Raw genomic sequence first — 14,273 nt, forward strand, 5'->3', positions numbered from 1 at the left:
GAAGTTAATGATCAGCAATCAGGTTGTATTGGGAATGGGTTTCTTTGTGAATCTACAATAAAAGATGTCTCGATGTCTTGCACAGTATTGATTTGCATGTTGGGTTGGGTTTGACAGTGTGATCTCATTCATGTGCAGGTGTTAATACAGCAGCACCTTCACATCGAACGAGCAGGACACAGAGACAGAGAGCAGCTACTCCACTCACTAGGAATCGGTAAGCACACATCTCAATGATTTTTCAAATGTTCTTTCATTTCTTTATTTTTCTACTGCTCTGAAGGTGGTGGATTGGAGACCAGTCGTCTTTATGTCTCCACAGAGCAGGGATAACACAAGCAGAGGCAATGGGAGCTTATGGAATATTAGTTTGTTTGTTTAAAAATAAGCAGCTTAGCCACAATTGATATTTGTAGTTTGATCAGCCTGACTTGTATTTTCTTTTATAAAACGTGCAGACTGTAGTCCAGCAGCAGACCTCAGTGTTGTGACTGTATACTGAGGATAGTTTTGTAACCCTGGATAACAGTAATCATAATTAATTTAAAATACTTGTTGTAGTCGACTACGCCATTTGGGATTGAATCCCAAAATGTATATATAAAATAATTGAATAAAAATATTATTCTTAGCACACAGGTTTTTTTCTTTTCAATAGGAGTCCTTCACTTGTCACAAATACCAGAGAGGCAAGTTAAAAATCAACAAGTCTTTTATTACAGAAGAGAAGAGCTGTAGACAGGAGGAGAAATTCAGCAAAAAATATTAACAAATTCAAAAGACAATTTAACCGTTTCACAATTCCAGACAACCCAGAGAGGGGGCAGAGGCAGGTCAGTGTCAACTGATAACACAATAGAACAAAATCATGAAAACCAAAACAAAACAAAACACTCTGAAAATCAATTAAGATAAAACCCAAGAATAAAATAAACACAGCAATCAAAACGAAGCAGTATCAATTACAAACGTGCAATCACACAAATAATAAGTGTTTCTAAACTAAAACAAAAACTACAGCAAAAAAAAGATACACAAGCCCCATATAAAACAACCTGATGTAACTCAGTGTAGTTAATTTTACAAAACAAACTATAGTAGCTAAGTACAAGTTAACAGCGACTTAGCAGAGAAATATACAATGGTAGGATTATACTTCAATAACACTCTCCTGAGACTCCTATAATGCAACAAACTAAACAAAACAGTTTAAAACAATGTGCCGGCCGCGCACAATATTTAAAATCCCACACATCCACACAAACACCAGACTGAGGCGCTGCTGGAGCGGAGCCGAGAGTGATGGCAGAGAGGAAAAAAAATACCGAATAGGTTACAACAATGAAAAAGAAGTCCAAAAGGACCAGCTCCCCACACTCCACTACCGTCAATTTCTAGTACAGGTACCGATGTAGATGAGCACAGATTGTTCCCCTCCCTCCACGGCGTGTGTGCAGGGAGGGGAACAGACACACAATGAAGGAGCCAGCAGTCTGACCAGCAGCAGCTGTGCAAAAGAGGACATGAATGTAAACAAACCAATCAATAACTAAAACAAAACAGTACTACTAATAAAAAAAGAAACACAAAACACACGTGTTACAGTCTTATTATTGTTTCCATAGTGTAACATGTCCTGGATGTAAGGCTGATAGGTCTGTACCTGCCCAGGTTTGCTGTATCACCCTTCTGAGATATTGTTACCATATTTATGAGCCTCCTGACAGCCGGGTCACCCCCTGTCCTTATCGACAAATCCTTTGTAAATCATTTTTACTAATCATTTTTGTTTATAAATGTATATAACTCAACACTGGTGATTTGGAAACCCAGGTGAACTGTCTGAATAGTTAAATAATCCCTTAATTGGGCCTATAACTTAACCATTAAAAAAGTGTAAAAATAAATGAACAGTCTACAAGCCCTTCGCTTGGGGATCCTGGATACAAAGAGTTAAAGGCTCTGTGATTCACTGCGAATAGAAAAAAAAAACAAGCAAAAAAGAACAGACTGTTCTGCATTATCACATTTGAATCAAAGGCACTCCACAGCAGACCAGTCCTGTGGCTCACCTTTGATTCAAATGTGATCATGCAAAACACTCGAGATATGTCACATGGGGGAAAGCAACCTGTCTGCAAATCAATACTGGTGTCCTGCCTTTCACCTTGCTGTGGAGGCCTGGGGTCCTAGCGGGGGGAGGGGCGGGGGGCTAGGTGCTGCACTGGGTTTATGTTAATGTTAAGAAATACTTTCTTTTAGTATTTCTAAATGTAGCACTATTGAGTGTGTAATAGTTATGGGTGGCTATTGTTAATGCACTTGACTAGTCTGTCACCTTTCTCTGGAGGCCTGGGTTCCAATCTGGATGGCTAGGTGGTGCTGTGGGTTAATGTTAATGCACTAGACTACTCTGTCATCTTTCTCTGGAGGCCTGGGTTCCAATCTGGATGGCTAGGTGGTGCTGTGGGTTAATGTTAATGCACTAGACTACTCTGTCATCTTTCTCTGGAGGCCTGGGTTCCAATCTGGATGGCTAGGTGGTGCAGGGTATGTGTAGGTAAAGTGTCAGAGTTACTGAAGGTATTTTTTTGTTTCAGCAAATTATTTGTAAATACTGATTACTTATCATTTTATTGATATAGTGTAACATTAGTCATATTGAAACCTAGGGGATCTGTCTGAATATGTTTTTTATGCCTCTGTGTATTTCCATGGATACATATGTAAAGATTTTTATTTTAATTGTTGATAGTTAATTAGTAAATGAAGTTAATGATCAGCAATCAGGGTGTATTGGGAATGGGTTTCTTTGTGAATCTATAATAAAAGATGTCTCGATGTCTTGCACAGTATTGATTTGCATGTTGGGTTGGGTTTGACAGTGTGATCTCATTCATGTGCAGGTGTTAATACAGCAGCACCTTCACATCGAACGAGCAGGACACAGAGACAGAGAGCAGCTACTCCACTCACTAGGAATCGGTAAGCACACATCTCAGTGATTTTTCAAATGTTCTTTCATTTCTTTATTTTTCTATTCCTCTGAAGGTGGTGGATTGGAGACCAGTCCTCTTTATGTCTCCACAGAGCAGGGTTAACACAAGCAGAGGCAATGGGAGCTTATGGAATATTAGTTTGTTTAAAAATAAGCGACTTTGCCAATATTGATATCACTATGTAACACAATTTTTGTTCCTGGGTAGTAAGTGTTATTTCCTAATTGCTTATGCCTCAAAAGTATAGAAAATGGCTATTATTCCCCACAAACTTTGCTTTTGTGACCAGGACAGTAATATTTTGAAATTTACCTATTTACCCATTTTTTGTTCACATAGTCAGAAAAAAAAACATATGAATCCAAATTAACATGTATTTATACTAAAATAATAAAAAAATGACTACAAAAGATTTAGAAGTGAGTAGTTTTTCGAGATTTACGATTATACTGTAAATCACTTTCACGAATCAGCCCCCAAATGTAGTCTCCCATCATGTTCTCGTTATACTGTCCTTGGTAGCGGCGTTCAAAGTCCAGTATATCCTGGTGGAAGCGCTCGATTGCTCCTCCGAGTACGCTCCCATGTTCTCCTTGAATTTATCAAGATGAGCATCAAGGATATGGACTTTGAGGGACATCCTACAGCCCATTGTGCCGTAGTTCTTCACCAGAGTCTCAACCAGCTCCACATAGTTTTCGGCCTTGTGATTGCCCAGGAAGCCCTGAACCACTGCGACAAAGCTGTTCCAAGCCGCTTTCTCCTTACTAGTGAGCTTCTTGGGGAATTCATTGCACTCCAGGATCTTCTTTATCTGTGGTCCGACGAAGACACCGGCTTTGACCTTTGCCTCAGACAGCTTAGGGAAGAAGTCTTGAAGGTACTTGAAGGCTGCCGACTCCTTATCTAGAGCTCTGACAAATTGTTTCATAAGGCCCAATTTGATGTGCAGTGGTGGCATCAGCACCTTCCGGGGGTCCACCAGTGGCTTCCACTTGACGTTGTTCCTCCCCACAGAGAACTCGGTCCTCTGTGGCCAGTCCCGCCTGTGGTAGTGCGCCTTGCTGTCCCTGCTGTCCCAAAGGCAAAGATAGCAGGGAAACTTGGTAAAACCGCCTTGGAGACCCATCAGGAATGCCACCATTTTGAAGTCTCCTATGACCTTGATGCCATCTCAGAAAAATGCAGATATGTATCCACTTAGGCAGCTGGAACTAAACTGAACTGGTGGGCTTAAGGCCCCTGTATTTATACTACTATTTATATTACTGGAAATTTCTAGAAAGTTCTAGAAGTTACTCCAAGTTTACTCAGCACTGAATCTATCTGGAATGTTCTGGAAAATAGGTTAATTTCAAAATATCTCTGTTTGTGGGGAATAATAGCAATTTTCTATACTTTTGAGGCATAAGCAATTAGGAAATAACACTTACTACCCAGGAACCAAAAAAAAATAAAAAATTGTTACACGGTGTATTTAAAGGGATTTTCCATCACATTAGTTTGATCAGCCTGACTTGTATTTTCTTTTATAAAACGTGGAGACTGTAGTCCAGCAGCAGACCTCAGTGTTTATAAATGTATATAACTCAACATTGGTGATTTTGAAACCCAGGTGAACTGTCTGAATAGTTAAATAATCCATTAATTGGGCTATAATTTAACCATTAAAAAAGTGTAAAAATAAATGAACAGTCTACAAGCCCTTTGCTTGGGGATCCTGGATACAAATAGTTAAAGGTTCTGTGATTCACTGCGAATAGAAAAAAAAGAACAAGCAAAAAAGAACAGACTGTTCTGCATTATCACATTTGAATCAAAGGCACTCCACAGCAGACCAGTCCTGTGGCTCACCTTTGATTCAAATGTGATCATGCAAAACACTCGAGATATGTCACATGAGGGAAAGTAACCTGTCTGCAAATCAAAACTGGTGTCCTGCCTTTCACCTTGCTGTGGAGGCCTGGGGTCCCAGCGGGGGGAGGGGCGGGGGGCTAGGTGCTGCACTGGGTTTATGTTAATGTTAAGAAATACTTTCTTTTAGTATTTCTAAATGTAGCACTATTGAGCGTGTAATAGTTATGGGTGGCTATTGTTAATGCACTAGACTAGCCTGTCACCTTTCTCTGGAGGCCTGGGTTCCAATCTGGATGGCTAGGTGGTGCTGTGGGTTAATGTTAATGCACTAGACTAGCCTGTCCCCTTTCTCTGGAGACCTGGTGTCCTAGCTGGATGGCTAGTTGGTGCAGTGGGTTAAATTCACCTCTACAACACACGTGGTTATACATTTTATATGTGTTTTTGCTACAATATAATTTGTTTAATTAGTGCAAGAAAAGTGTCCTGATACATAGTTTTTGGAATGGTATCTAAACTGTTGAATAATTTCAGTAAAGATAATTATTTGGATTCACAGAGAGACAGACACCAAGTGGTCAGTGATGTAACTGCAGTTTGTTTCTTTTCAAACAAGAAGGGGATAATAATAATAATAATAATAATAATAATAATAATAATAATAATAATAATAATAATAATAATAATACATTCCAAATTATGCATATTACACATTAATTCTTAATGCAATATGTCATATTGTAAGTATATAACTCCACTGAACAGAAATAATTGTAAAGTACAGTAATCCGTCTCATATCTGACTGCGGTGGGACCAGAGTAAGGGCGGATATGCAAAAAGTGGATGAATGAATCCTGTTTTAAATACCATTACACACAGCTGTAACAATTACTATATTCACACAATTCTTGTTTTGAGATTCAGCTTTTATTATGGAGCTCCCCTAAATACCTTGTTTAGAAAGATATTAATGTTTGTGACAGAGTAGCCGTCTGCCGTGTGGGTGCGTGCATTCACTGCTGAGTGACAGACAGGAGATCGAGACGGAGGTTGAAGTTGATACGCCCCCCGCAGGCGAGCAGGATTTATTTACATATCAACACACTGAACACGTGACACTACCAGCAATGGAAGAGCATGGAACACATACAACACAGTGTACGAAAACTGTGGTGGGGTCTACAATCTCTGAACTCATCTTCTCTGTTCAATAATAAACTAACGTTGCTGAAGAGCTTGATCGTGGAGGATATGTGACGTGCGGATTCACGCCGGATTACTGTAGTATCTAAACTGTGAGCCTACTCTAACCCAAAATGTGAATAACTGTTATTTAAGTTAATATGCCTCACAAGCTTTAAAAACAGAAACAGATGCCAGTGTGTACATTTTTAACAAATGCATATATAAAACTGTAGAGTTAACCTTAGTTTCTGGTATTTACTTTATCATCATATCCCAGTTTCTTACTGAAATATGCAGATTTTTTCATAAACATTTTTGTGATTAAGTACTGTTCGTTAAAAGTGGAGATGGTTGTAGAGCTGTTTAATGTTGTGTCTGCACGGTCGCACAGGCATCGTTAAGGTCTGAATGAAGGTCCTGTTTAAAGTCGATTTTACAACCAGCTCAAAAGGGAGATAACATCCCACCGATATGCATGAACATGTTTATGTGTGGTCGGACTGGCAGGCTCAACAAACCCTGAGAACGGGGTAGCACTTGGTTGAATACTTTTTGAGATACAGAGTTTCTTTATTTTAAATTATTAAGATGCTTTTTTATACACCTGTATCTCTAAGCATAGCAAATTAAAGAACCCCGCTCGGCATACACATAATCCCGGGGGTGTGCATGCGCAATAATTAATATATTTTGTGGGGGGGTCCTAGTTTTACAGAAACTGAACCCCAAAGCTAGCAGTCTGACGTCACTGCAGCCTGACGTCGTTGCTAGGCAGAGTGAATTGCGACCGTTCCATTGCACTGAATAGGGAGACATGGAATATATAGTTCAGCACACACGGGTCACATCTGTGTTTCTGTCTGGATCAAAATTGTAATCCATGATAATATTTTTTTTTATTTGTCTGTGCCTTCACCACTGGGGAAACTAATAATAATTTGTTAATTCAGGAAATACGATTTTCATTTCCCCCCTCTCTCTTTTGTTGTTATGGTACGGTCGGGAGTTCAACGATACCGTTCCATTCCACAACTAAATCTATGTTGCTGTGGGTATTAAACCTGTTAACTTTTCTGTGCTTTTAAATAATGAAATGAAAGTGACCCTGTGTGTAGTGTTACTTATTATACAATTAAGATTAAATTAAACTGGTGGGGGCGCAGCCTCTAGCATGTATCTAGTACAGCAATTGCAAGCAACGGCACTGTTACTGTACAGATTTCATTCAGAGGGATGCAGGAAGTTTAACAATAACGACATGTCAGTTGACAACAAGACATGGATAATAATATGATCCTGTTTACAGTTTTTAAAAGAATATTCTGAAATGAGAATGATTTTGTAAAGACATGAATGCATTTTATACGTTTATTCATACTAAAAATGAATGTCACTTGTGCTGAGTTAGAAAATAAACATACTGCTCAGTATGTAACACAATTTTTGTTCCTGGGTAGTAAGTGTTATTTCCTAATTGCTTATGCCTCAAAAGTATAGAAAATGGCTATTATTCCCCACAAACTTTGCTTTTGTGACCAGGACAGTAATATTTTGAAATTTACCTATTTACCCATTTTTTTGTTCACATAGTCAGAAAAAAAAAACATATGAATCCAAATTAACATGTATTTATACTAAAGTAATAAAAAAATGACTACAAAAGATTTAGAAGTGAGTAGTTTTTCGAGATTTACGATTATACTGTAAATCACTTTCACGAATCAGCCCCCAAATGTAGTCTCCCATCATGTTCTTGTTATACTGTCCTTGGTAGCGGCGTTCAAAGTCCAGTATATCCTGGTGGAAGCGCTTGATTGCTCCTCCGAGTACGCTCCCATGTTCTCCTTGAATTTATCAAGATGATCATCAAGGATATGGACTTTGAGGGACATCCTACAGCCCATTGTGCCGTAGTTCTTCACCAGAGTCTCAACCAGCTCCACATAGTTTTCGGCCATGTGATTGCCCAGGAAGCCCTGAACCACTGCGACAAAGCTGTTCCAAGCCGCTTTCTCCTTACTAGTGAGCTTGGGGAATTCATTGCACTCCAGGATCTTCTTTATCTGTGGTCCGACGAAGACACCGGCTTTGACCTTTGCCTCAGACAGCTTAGGGAAGAAGTCTTGAAGGTACTTGAAGGCTGCCGACTCCTTATCTAGAGCTCTGACAAATTGTTTCATAAGGCCCAATTTGATGTGCAGTGGTGGCATCAGCACCTTCCGGGGGTCCACCAGTGGCTTCCACTTGACGTTGTTCCTCCCCACAGAGAACTCTGTCCGCTGTGGCCAGTCCTGCCTGTGGTAGTGCGCCTTGGTGTCCCTGCTGTCCCAAAGGCAAAGATAGCAGGGAAACTTGGTAAAACCGCCTTGGAGACCCATCAGGAATGCCACCATTTTGAAATCTCCTATGATCTTGATGCCATCTCAGAAAAATGCAGATATGTATCCACTTAGGCAGCTGGAACTAAACTGAACTGGTGGGCTTAAGGCCCCTGTATTTATACTACTATTTATATTACTGGAAAGTTCTAGAAAGTTCTAGAAGTTACTCCAAGTTTACTCAGCACTGAATCTATCTGGAATGTTCTGGAAAATAGGTTAATTTCAAAATATCTCTGTTTGTGGGGAATAATAGCCATTTTCTATACTTTTGAGGCATAAGCAATTAGGAAATAACACTTACTACCCAGGAACCAAAAAAAAAAAAAAAATTGTTACACGGTGTATTTAAAGGGATTTTCCATCACATTAGTTTGATCAGCCTGACTTGTATTGTCTTTTATAAAACATGGAGACTGTAGTCCAGCAGCAGACCTCAGTGTTTATAAATGTATATAACTCAACATTGGTGATTTGGAAACCCAGGTGAACTGTCTGCATAGTTAAATAATCCCTTAATTGGGCTATAATTTAACCATTAAAAAAGTGTAAAAATAAATGAACAGTCTACAAGCCCTTTGCTTGGGGATCCTGGATACAAAGAGTTAAAGGTTCTGCAATTCACTGCGAATAGAAAAAAAAGAACAAGCAAAAAAGAACAGACTGTTCTGCATTATCACATTTGAATCAAAGGCACTCCACAGCAGACCAGTCCTGTGGCTCACCTTTGATTCAAATGGGATCATGCAAAACACTCGAGATATGTCACATGAGGGAAAGCAACCTGTCTGCAAATCAAAACTGGTGTCCTGCCTTTCACCTTGCTGTGGAGGCCTGGGGTCCCAGCGGGGGGAGGGGCGGGGGGCTAGGTGCTGCACTGGGTTTATGTTAATGTTAAGAAATACTTTCTTTTAGTATTTCTAAATGTAGCACTATTGAGTGTGTAATAGTTATGGGTGGCTATTGTTAATGCACTAGACGAGCCTGTCACCTTTCTCTGGAGGCCTGGGTTCCAATCTGGATGGCTAGGTGGTGCTGTGGGTTAATGTTAATGCACTAGACTAGTCTGTCACCTTTCTCTGGAGGCCTGGGTTCCAATCTGGATGGCTAGGTGGTGCTGTGGGTTAATGTTAATGCACTAGACTAGCCTGTCCCCTTTCTCTGGAGGCCTGGGTTCAAATCTGGATGGCTAGGTGGTGCTGTGGGTTAATGTTAATGCACTAGACTAGCCTGTCCCCTTTCTCTGGAGGCCTGGGTTCAAATCTGGATGGCTAGGTGGTGCTGTGGGTTAATGCTAATGCACTAGACTAGCCTGTCCCCTTTCTCTGGAGACCTGGTGTCCTAGCTGGATGGCTAGTTGGTGCAGTGGGTTAAATTCACCTCTACAACACACGTGGTTATACATTTTATATGTGTTTTTGCTACAATATAATTTGTTTAATTAGTGCAAGAAAAGTGTCCTGATACATAGTTTTAGGAATGTTATCTAAACTGTTGAATAATTTCAGTAAAGATAATTATTTGGATTCACAGAGAGACAGACACCAAGTGGTCAGTGATGTAACTGCAGTTTGTTTCTTTTCAAACAAGAAGGGGATAATAATAATAATAATAATAATAATAATAATAATAATAATAATAATAATAATAATAATAATACATTCCAAATTATGCATATTACACATTAATTCTTAATGCAATATGTCACATTGTAAGTATATAACTCCACTGAACAGAAATAATTGTAAAGTACAGTAATCCGTCTCATATCTGACTGCGGTGGGACCAGAGTAAGGGTGGATATGTAAAAAGAGGATGAATGAATCCTGTTTTAAATACCATTACACACAGCTGTAACAATTACTATATTCACACAATTCTTGTTTTGAGATTCAGCTTTTATTAGGGAGCTCCCCGAAATACCTTGTTTAGAAAGATATTAATGTTTGTGACAGAGTAGCCGTCTGCCGTGAGGGTGCGTGCATTCACTGCTGAGTGACAGACAGGAGATCGAGACGGAGGTTGAAGTTGATACACCCCCCGCAGGCGAGCAGGATTTATTTACATATCAACACACTGAACACGTGACACTACCAGCAATGGAAGAGCATGGAACACATACAACACAGTGTACGAAAACTGTGGTGGGGTCTACAATCTCTGAACTCATCTTCTCTGTTCAATAATAAACTAACGTTGCTGAAGAGCTTGATCGTGGAGGATAAACAGGATATGTGACGTGCGGAAACACGCCGGATTACTGTAGTATCTAAACTGTGAGCCTACTCTAACCCAAAATGTGAATAACTGTTATTTAAGTTATTATGCCTCACAAGCTTTAAAAACAGAAACAGATGCCAGTGTGTACATTTTTAACAAATGCATATATAAAACTGTAGAGTTAACCTTAGTTTCTTGTATTTACTTTATCATCATATCCCAGTTTCTTATTGAAATATGTAGATTTTTTCATAAACATTTTTGTGATTAAGTACTGTTCGTTAAAAGTGGAGATGGTTGTAGAGCTGTTTAATGTTGTGTCTGCACGGTCGCACAGGCATCGTTAAGGTCTGAATGAAGGTCCTGTTTAAAGTCGATTTTACAACCAGCTCAAAAGGGAGATAACATCCCACCGATATGCATGAACATGTTTATGTGTGGTCGGACTGGCAGGCTCAACAAACCCTGAGAACGGGGTAACACTTGGTTGAATACTTGTTGAGATACAGAGTTTCTTTTCTTTTAAATTATTAAGATGCTTTTTTATACACCTGTATCTCTAAGCAAATTAAAGAACCCCGCTCGGCATACACATAATCCCGGGGGTGTGCATGCGCAATAATTAATATATTTTGTGGGGGGGTCCTAGTTTTACAGAAACTGAACCCCAAAGCTAGCAGTCTGACGTCACTGCAGCCTGACGTCGTTGCTAGGCAGAGTGAATTGCGACCGTTCCATTGCACTGAATAGGGAGACATGGAATATATAGTTCAGCACACACGGGTCACATCTGTGTTTCTGTCTGGATCAAAATTGTAATCCGTGATAATATTTTTTTTTATTTGTCTGTGCCTTTACCACTGGGGAAACTAGTAATAATTTGTTAATTCAGGAAATACGATTTTCATTTCCCCCCTCTCTCTTTTGTTGTTATGGTACGGTCGGGAGTTCAACGAGACCGTTCCATTCCACAAATAAATCTATGTTGCTGTGGGTATTAAACCTGTTAACTTCTCTGTGCTTTTAAATAATGAAATGAAAGTGACCCTGTGTGTAGTGTTACTTATTATACAATTAAGATTAAATTAAACTGGTGGGGGCGCAGCCTCTAGCATGTATCTAGTACAGCAATTGCAAGCAACGACACTGTTACTGTACAGATTTCATTCAGAGGGATGCAGGAAGTTTAACAATAACGACATGTCAGTTGACAACAAGACATGGATAATAACATGATCCTGTTTACAGTTTTTAAAAGAATATTCTGAAATGAGAATGATTTTGTAAAGACATGAATGCATTTTATACGTTTATTCATACTAAAAATGAATGTCACTTGTGCTGAGTTAGAAAATAAACATACTGCTCAGTATCACCAGATTTATATAGAGTCATTTTAAAATTCAAACACGGAATTCATTATCCCCCATATTGTTCATTAAAATGATATGATATTGCAATTAATACAGCACTTGCCAATTTCAAGCATGACAGTGTTGTAATTCCCACAAAGGGAAACCATCAGCCATGGTCACTGTGTTGCCTGGGTGTGAAAAGAAGAGCAATGGTTTCAATGTAATGATAGCCATGCACACAATGCATCAGGCTGCCTAAAAACCTGCAGGATTCTTACATGATCTTTCTAGAGAGAGGGTGGACAGAGCCATACAACATGAAGAATAACTGCCCTCAGCACTGCTGTTCAAATGTGTCCCCACGTCTCCAGCCTCAGGTACAGTCGTTGCTGTCCCCTCCTCTCCAGTCTCAGGTACAGTCGTTGCTGTCCCCACCTCTCCAGTCTCAGGTACAGTCATTACTGTCCCCTCCTCTCCAGCCTCAGGTACAGTCGTTGCTGTCCACACCTCTCCAGCCTCAGGTACAGTCGTTGCTGTCCCCACCTCTCCAGTCTCAGGTACAGTCGTTGCTGTCCCCACGTCTCCAGTCTCAGGTACAGTCGTTGCTGTCCCCTCCTCTCCAGCCTCAGGTACAGTCGTTGCTGTCCCCACCTCTCCAGTCTCAGAGACAGTCGTTGATGTCCCCTCCTCTCCAGTCTCAGGTACAGTCGTTGCTGTCCCCTCCTCTCCAGTCTCAGGTACAGTCGTTGCTGTCCCCACCTCACCAGTCTCAGGTACAGTCGGTGCTGAAATAATAGTAAAAATTACTTTAATAGTAACACAGTTAGGGTTAGGGGTTGAGATTAGGTTAGTTGTAGACATTAGGTTTACGGGTAGGGGGTAGATTAAGGGGTTAGGAGGCTAGTAGGTACCTACTGGCCCATTCCTATGGGATGATTCTTGCTTGATCACGTCCCATTCAATCGACTGATCTCAATCAGATCAGCTAGCGCAACAGTGTTTTTAAGCGCTGTTCACACTTGTATCGGTACAGTTTGTTTCGGTATAGAATATACCCGCACGAAACCACTTTCTGTCCTAACTCACTTTCCAGTACCGGTACAGTACAGATACAGTTGCGATATACCTGTCCACATTCATGATGTTTAAATCGACAGTGCTGGGGTTCTGAACTCGTTTCCATGACGACCGCTGTCACATCTGTTAGAAGCGGATCCGTTGTTTTGTAATACAGCATGTTTTCCCGTCCTGTCCATGTACAGTGTTTAGTTTTTGTCTTTTTGTTCGTCTCGATTAAATCGGATATTGCAGGTTCTACTGTAATTGTTAATGAGTAAAACATTACTGTGAAAGCAGCAATACATCATGAACCTAAAGAAAGCAATGCAGATGAGGAATTGTTATGTGTTTAAGCACGGGCATGCATCAAACTCTTCAATACCGAACACTGACCTGAACACATGAAAATATTCAGTTCTAATGATATTATTTCTCTTCAGCTCTGTGGTATCACAGACCTATCAAATATACTGTGGTGTTTATTTTGTAAACAGCAGTCTTGGAACATGGAACACATATGCAATGTAATTCCTCAATAAATAATAATAAAAACAATTATTGTTGTTTTGTTTTGCTGTGTTTTTTTATATTTGAAACTTCCCTCTATGAAGGTGATTAATAGAAAGTCTTCTCTTTCTAATGCAGAGTCTGCTGTGATGGGGAGAGGGGGTTCCTCATCCTTCTGCTGGCAGGTGGGTTTCCTTTATCTCTGTTTTTTCTCACTATTTGCTTTGATATTTCCCACACTCCCTGCCTGTATGTTACACATTATTTTCCATGTATCTGGAGAGGTTCCCAGTCCTCTGTGTTCAGTCTGCCTGTCACAGGGTGGGTGTGTGCGTGTGCGTGTGTGCGTGCGTGTGCGTGTGTGTAGGGGGTATATTGGGTTGGCAGGGAGGGAGGGGGTTACATTTCTCCCTGTCAGATCACGTGGGAATGTGGCTGGAGCCGACAAGTGAATACATGATTAAGTGTTTAATTAGGCTCCAGACACGGGTGAATAGAATACGTATTCACAGGTAGTAATTAGTAAGGACACAGATCTTCTTTCTACACAACATGGTCACCTTTGCTGGTTTAACATTGGAACTTCCTTCCGTGCCTGAGCGGTGCATCATGGAAATCCAAAGAGTGCCGGTAGAGACTTTTCCCCTATCTATAGAACGTAAAATCTGCTTCATTTTCTATTCCAAGGCTTTTCTTTTTAAAACGATTGCAT

The sequence above is a fragment of the Acipenser ruthenus genome, chromosome 43 (genome assembly GCF_902713425.1).
Source record: "Acipenser ruthenus chromosome 43, fAciRut3.2 maternal haplotype, whole genome shotgun sequence".
In the NCBI taxonomy this organism is placed as follows: domain Eukaryota; kingdom Metazoa; phylum Chordata; class Actinopteri; order Acipenseriformes; family Acipenseridae; genus Acipenser; species Acipenser ruthenus.